The sequence below is a fragment of the Bombus pyrosoma genome, linkage group LG10 (genome assembly GCF_014825855.1).
Source record: "Bombus pyrosoma isolate SC7728 linkage group LG10, ASM1482585v1, whole genome shotgun sequence".
NCBI classification, from domain to species: Eukaryota; Metazoa; Arthropoda; class Insecta; order Hymenoptera; family Apidae; genus Bombus; species Bombus pyrosoma.
The window spans coordinates 238,956-246,763 of NC_057779.1; positions in this window are offsets into that span (position 1 = coordinate 238,956).

The window sequence follows — 7,808 nt, forward strand, 5'->3', positions numbered from 1 at the left end:
AACGTATGTAAATATCAAGGAATAGTTTAAAATTGACGTTAATGGATAATTTTAGTTTTATATGAAATTTAACAGAACTGAATTCATATTTAGCTCATATCAAGTATATTTAGTGCATTCATGTTTAGTTCATAAACGCACTGCCTTTTAATCAACAGATAACGAATTATAAAAATATTAATTTATACTATAGCTATAAAATACAAAATGAATGTCGCTAAGTGCAATTTAGATAAAATTTTGTCCTTTATTCATGAATAAGCATAATACCTCTGTTTATGAAAAATAGATGATATATTAATATTGTTCATCTCGAAGTGGGTGTTTAAAATGTTAAAGAACATAAATGGACATCGAAATATATTATCAATTACAGAATTCGCTCAATTGAAATTCTCTCACAAAAATTATAATGGTACATGATTGTTTCTAGCGTTAAAATGTGATGACACGTTATTCGTTCGATAATTCCTTTGAAATTATCGCATCATTTAAACTCTTTACATTTTTGTATAAAATAATCCTATAGATTTTATTGATTTGATTTAGTCGAGCAACTAATATTGACTTTTCGCTATTCCGATATGTTCGTATTAATTCGCGTTAATAAAATCTCTATTTTGATAAAATTTTGTAATTTACCAAATTATATTTGACTGTAAGAACAAAGATAACGTTAGATCAAAGGGGCTAACACTCAAGGGACATACACCATGGACGATACTTGCGTTGATTTTGGCTTCAGATTATACGATTGGAGGGAATTAATTTGTAGTAAGCATAAGCGACGACGAATAAGTAATAACGTTATTCGTGGCTAACATATCTGTGAAATTTCGGTGCTTCTTGCTGTTCTTGCATATTCTCCTATACGAACATAAATTGTAACATTCGTATATGACTCATGTATGGTTTCACATACACTCAATTCAAGTAGAAATGTTCATTGAGCTTCGCACATAAAGACATTGCGAGTAATATAACGAAATAAGATAACAAATAGACTTGTGTGCGAAAAACACTGGAAATTAATGAATGAATAATGAAATAAAAAAATACTAGTACGTTACTATGCGTTTTCAATAGAATGACCGTCGGAAAAATTAGAACATTCATCATTGTATCAAAGGTGTGTGAAAATAAGGGTCTTAGTGCAATGTACAAGTATCTTTGGCAATTAATTTTGAATTAATCCATGAAAATGAACACAGGGTATCAATTATTAAACACGGAAATTCACAAATAAAGACCAAAAGATAATTGAAAATCTATTTTTAAAAAATCTCGAAACGAGTGTCGTTATGATTGTTCAACATTTGTAACAGATTACATGGAATAATAGATTGCTTATATCTACCGCGACGTTCCGTATCAGTTCCGGTTTCCGGTGCATCGACTATAGTAATGATCACCGTTTAAAATATTTTAAGTATACCGTTTCTTTTTTTTTTTACTATTTAAATTCGGTGTTATTTCTGCTTTCATTTATAAAGTTGTTCCATTTATCAAATGACGCGTTGAATGCGCACATCGGGATACATACTTTATATTCAGTTAAATGAAACAGCAAAAGTCGTTTAACCCAGATTGCGAGAGAAGTTATTGATATCGATATACGATATTCGATTTATGCGAATGAAGAAAAAGTTCATCAGTCAGATCGGTCAGCTTAATCTCGGCCAAGCTCCGATCGCGTCACGGTATTAGAATAGATAATCTCGGGATTAAGGGAAGTGCTCGCCTGTTAATCCATTATTCACGTAACATCTGCCATTCAACGTTCTATGCTATTTCAACGGTGTTTTCGTCGTTTCTCTTTTCCCTCTTGCCACTCTAGTTTACTTTCAACTTAACGGAATTACCTGTTAAAACTTCATATGAATAAAAACATAGTATCTAAAATATTCGATCGATAATTACAGTGATAATCTGTGCTTGGACACGCAGGATGAGATTCTTCGGTGTAGATATTTTCGATTCGTTGAAATTTTATGCTTTTTGTTATTGCGAAATATAGACACGCAGTTACGTATTTCAGGTCGAAATAAGATAATGGAAACGCGTTGCGAATTTGTCTCTATACGTAGTATGGTCTCGTGCATCTTACCACATGTTGGCTGAAGCCAGCCGAAAATCTTCCAGGCAAATTCCTGGTGACAGATTGAGGAAATCAGGAAATTTCATTCAGTGATACAACATTCTACACTTTTCAAATCCAATTCCATACGTCAATCAGGTAAGCTGAAATAAAAGCTGGATTTTCGTATGAAGAAAATGCTTAATCTACGGTATTTTTCACTGGAAATCGATATTCTCAATAATTTGTCATTGTTTTTGATTAACTTGAAAAAATTAACTAGTTGCTATGAACAGGTAACGATAGAATGCACTTTCTCAAGGTATCATAAGAGAATGCTATCACGATTAAAAAAGATATTGGTATTGTTAAACTTTGTCGTTCAAATACGTAGTTTGAAACAAATGAGAGTATCTCCGATTGTATTGTACTCTAGTCGTAGAACAGAGCTGAGAATTTATGTTTGATAAATTTTCTTTTCTTTTCAGCTAGTTCAATCATTTTTTAAAAGAAAACCTCTTCATTGTATCAAGCCCCCTTAACACTAGTTTAAACTTTCTTTCGCACTATGATTTCTCGTTAACGGAAAAATTATATCAAGTACCCAGTTTTATCTTACTTTCCCTTATTTCAATTAAATTGGATCGTTTCCTGATATTTTAGCATTATTGAAACAATTTGTCCATTAAAGCCATATATTTTTCAAATTATCCAGAGAATACATTCTTGCGATTTAGAGCATTTCTTTATATTTCTTTCAATACTGATAAACAATGTGGGATAAAACGATTAATATAATTACCTTATGACGAACGTATTCGATGATTTCTCGTTCTAAGCAGAATACTGTTTAAAAGAAATCGTGTTTATTATGTATCGAATATGCGAATATTGTTTCTTTATACAGTTTCCTAAACATTGTTTTACGTCTTTAAGCGTAAAAGATTTTACCTTCAAACAAAGAAACGACTCTCTTTTTTTAAATGAAATGCATCTTAAAAGATGCGAACTTGCCTTCGATCTTTTCCAGTGACGTTTAACGATTAATTGTATTTTAGGCGTTCGGTTAAAATCGAGATGCCGTTTACAGATTCAAGGGTAGAAAATTCTTTTTTCTATCGACAGTATAATTTCACTATATGTAGCCGAAAAAGCGCCGGTGACATTTAAATAGCACGATCACCAATAAATTTCTAGCGAAACGTAAAAGAACGAATTCGCTCGCTGCCAATTTCGAATCCAGTTTCGCGACGCTTTTCCCTATATTACTATTTCCCATGGTAACCCAGCGCTCCTTATCGCAACGGTGAAGCCAATAAAGCATCTACGAGGCTTTACCTCAAACTTCTCCAACCCCTGCCTGAACGATGCACTCTTCCGACCAGCCATCCCCATGCAAACGACACACACGTGCACACGAACGGGTACAAACTAACCAGTCTGGCCGTATATAGATTGAGCGTCTTCCTTGTAAAAGGAGCAAGGACCGGTAGCGAGGTAATGATTGCATCCGCGGATGCCACGGATGCAATCTGTGTGCAAAGCGGACCGAAGTTGAAACTCGAAGGGTGGAGACCGGAGGAAGAGGAGGTCGGGAAAGGAAAACCAGGAGAAATAGAAGGAAGAGAGACGGCATGATGGGGGAGGCGAGGAAGATGAAGAGGAGAAAGAGGAGGAGGAGGAGGAGGAGGAGGAAAAGGAAACGAAAAAACGAGAAGCAGGGGATGGATCACGGATGGAAGGACTACGGTTCCCGTTTAACCGTGGAGGGGTTACCGGTCGAAGCCTCGCCGGTGACACGGCTGGTCGGACTATTTTCCAGGATCGCCACAGTGGGTGGTAAAGCTACGCCGGCGGGGCGTGTTCCACGAAGCTTGCAGGCGGAGCTTTTGCGACTCACGCCTTCCAGCACCAAGAGAGTAGCTTTCCCTTCGAACCGGCAACCCGTCCCTCTCATCCCTCTGTGCGGAGGATAGTTCCTCTCGGAAGCCACCCCTGATACGACGCGACGCGAAGCGCCGCTCTTTCCTCTTGGAGTTTTTCCAAACCGGCAAGCTTTCCCCTTTCCTCGGCTCTCTTTTCCTATACTCGCCAAACTCTGCATCCGTGTACCGGCGGATGTACACGCTTGTACGCGTGTTTGGACACACGCTGTCGCTGGAAAAAGTGGAAAAAAAATAGAAGCTTGCCCGTTTTCTCGAGGAAATCTGACTTTTTAGGAGCAGCGGAGGGGCTGTTAGGTGGAGCCAAGCGAACCACGGAGGACAACTAAAGCGAGGGTAACGTATGCCCGGGGCTAATTTGTCGAAGCTTACCGAGAAAATTACGAGCGTCCTGCGCGATGCATGCCAATATCCGCGAGGGCGAGGTCGTTTAGCACGCTCCATCCTGTATTTTTCATCTTCCTGTAACCGTCAAACACTTTTCTCGGAACGTTTAACGAAGAAAACGCGAAAGCTGGTAGGGATAAACAGCGCTATCGAATTTTAACTTACCGATAGACTCTCTTAATACGCTGGTTCGAAGTAGCTTTCACGTCGATGAATCGCATCTATACGAATATTGATTCTTTTCGAAGATTTATATACGTATATTACGAAATATTATTTAAAATAGTTCAACCGGGTATTTTATTTCTCAAATTTTGTAGTGGTAGTCGCAGGATCTGTTGTTGATAATGAAAACAAAAGGAAATGAACTTTTCGTCCGGAAAAGTGAAAATTTCTTACGTTTATCGTCTGAAATATAGCAGTTCGTAAATCTGCGTAACTGCATAAAAGTTTCTCGAAGGCCTTACGTACTCGTTTACTCAAGAGAGATAGTTGGAAAATAAAGTGAGAAATAGGAGACAGTAATCAAAATATCGACATTAATTTAAATTCGATAAAAAAATTCACCTACAAGTAGAGAATCGCGTATTTAAACAATCAAAAAGCTGGAAAAAAGGAAATATAAGAAATACATAGCCAAAGCATCGAAGCGTTCATTGATTTACTTTCTCTCTCATTCAATTACCAGGATTGGCAATAAAATAGAAGTAGCCGTCGAATTTAAATTTCGTAGTCGATGCTCGAGACGCGTAAGCGATAAAGAAGAACTGGTTGGAATAATATCTGAAATAAGAAAAGAAATATACAGTTCTTTTCGGAAATACGTACGCGATATGCCGCGAAATCTGTCGAGCATGTGGTCTGGATGCGTTAAGGTACAAATTGAAAACCATTTAGCAAATCTCCCCCATCGTTCGAAGTGTTAATAAATTCTGGTTTACGAGGGTCGGAGGGGTTACGTTATGGATCTACGAGCGTCGGTGCGTTAACTCACATAAAAGCGGTCGCGTTTCCGCGCGTGTAAAAAGGATCTCCTGCCGGAACAGAACGCCATGGGAGCCCGCGAAAAATATTTCGTGTCATCGGTACGGATCTTTTCCGCTCCATCGAGCGTGATCGTCCTTTTCCTATGTGACTGTGCTGTCGCACGAACCTAAGGGGTACAGTTTCTTTAACGCTAATATATTTGAGAACGTTATTAGATAGATCGAAGGAACTGCATCGAAATGTAAATAATACGAATAGTTTAGCGTAACAAAATAATTGGAATAAACAATTTGGTTGGTTCATGGGACTGATACAAGGATTTGTTAATTATTAGTGGACAAGGAATAACTTCGTTACTTTCACCAATGTACTTGGTAGATTAATAATAATTAGAAGTAGCTGTGTTGATAAATATTCAGTCTGTGAATATTTATCAAAAATAGATTAATGATATATGTTAATTAATTTTGTAATGAAAATACACCTTGTTCAGAATAAGCAAGTGTCCGGATACATTTTAAGTATCTGTAGAGTATACATATAGTTGTATTACTCGAACAACGTTTGTGTATCATAGAATCGTGTATTGTATATATTAAATTTTATTGTGTATGTACTATATATCTAAATATTACCTATATTATCTAAATATCTAATTATATATTATTATAATTTTATATGAAAATATAAAGATAGAGCATGCTGGGCACTAAATATGGGTAATAATTATAATAAAAGTATTAAATCTCTTTCAGGCGTAATTATTCCTTTCAATCCGAAATTCACAAAATAACTTCGTATAATTTATATCATAACTGCACATTTTAAAGAATCACTAGCTACGTTATAGTCGGCGAAAGCAATGACACATGTGAAAAATAAATATACAAATGTAATCATACCTATATGATACCTGTAAGTGATTTTATAATTAATGCAATAACAGGCTATACAGAATATGTAAAAACAGCATAGAAATTATATTTATTGATCTAAAGATTATATTCTTATACCAAAATTGCTTCTATAAATTAGTTTAATCGATCTCAAATCTCTTCCAAATAAAATCCAAACTCGAGGTAATTTACAGATAAACAATAATAGTTGACGACCAATACGAATATAATTGCTACGCATCACAATTATCAATAACATTACAATTATCGTCAAACAGAAATACTTCTCGATTTTTTATTTTTAAGATTTGTTAAAATCTCTCTACGAATCAATAACGATGCTGCTAATGAATCACGATAGTTTTTGCCAACATAACTATAAATTCGATCTAAATGTAATCAGCTTCCGTGCTCTTTCCTTGAGTTCCTTTATCTCCTTGTCGGCCTGAAATGATACTGAATTTAATACAGCTTCATTCAATAAACTCCCATATACATACTCATCTTCGTGTCACCAAATTCTAACTCGACATAGAGTTGTACATCGTAATCCTCTGACTATGTCGAGCAGGTCCTTTGAGGGTGAAAACGTTACCGGCAGCACGAACGAGAAGATAGAGCAAACGAGAGAGAAACAGAGAAAGGAAGCGGAGATGGGTAGATATATTCGTAGTTTGTCAGAAATCTGTAGGTATAATACACCGTAATAGGAAAGAGGAGATTCACGCTCGTTGCATACGACTATCGGGAAAGTATAATATTATCTGGAAAATGTACGAATACGTGAAATGAAAACATCATGCGATAAACTGAGGGAGCGGAGGATGCGCGATCGCCTCAAAGGCTAATGTGGGGTTTTGAAATTTGGATTAGGTTCGCAACAGTGGGAGGGACATACTTGCTACAGGACACCGACGATGTCCCTTTTACGACATTGAGGTGTGTAGTTTGGAAGAGATTTGGGGGTGTAAATCTAGTGAATGGGGTTTGCTCGTGTGGTATCCGACATCAAGCTGCTTAAGCGATAACTGTAGACTAATCGGAGCTAGGAAAGTTCGAGAAATTACGAGAAAGGGGTGAAGATGCTATTCGAAAATTTCCAAATTTTAAACGAACCGTTTATGTTTATTTTTCTGGCAACCAGGATAACAACAACGATAACAAACGTTCTCGTAACCGAACAATTAATGAAAGCTATTGCTATGAATTTTTATTATAATGACAAAAGGGTAGGTCATATAAGCCACGAGAGAAATTTATTTAACGAGAAACAAAAAAATTGTGTTCCCTCAATTTAAGATAAAATTATCTATCATATAGCTGGATTCGTAAAGTTTGCCTTGAAGTATTCATATAAAGACTAATTTTCTCTCTAAAATATAACAGAATTTCACTCTATATGAAATGTCATCCATATAAAATATCAAGGATATAATTTGGTGATCCTAACGACGTAAGTATAGCTCCCGTATAAATTTCCTATAAGTGACAGCATTAACCACGAGAACGGAAACACGG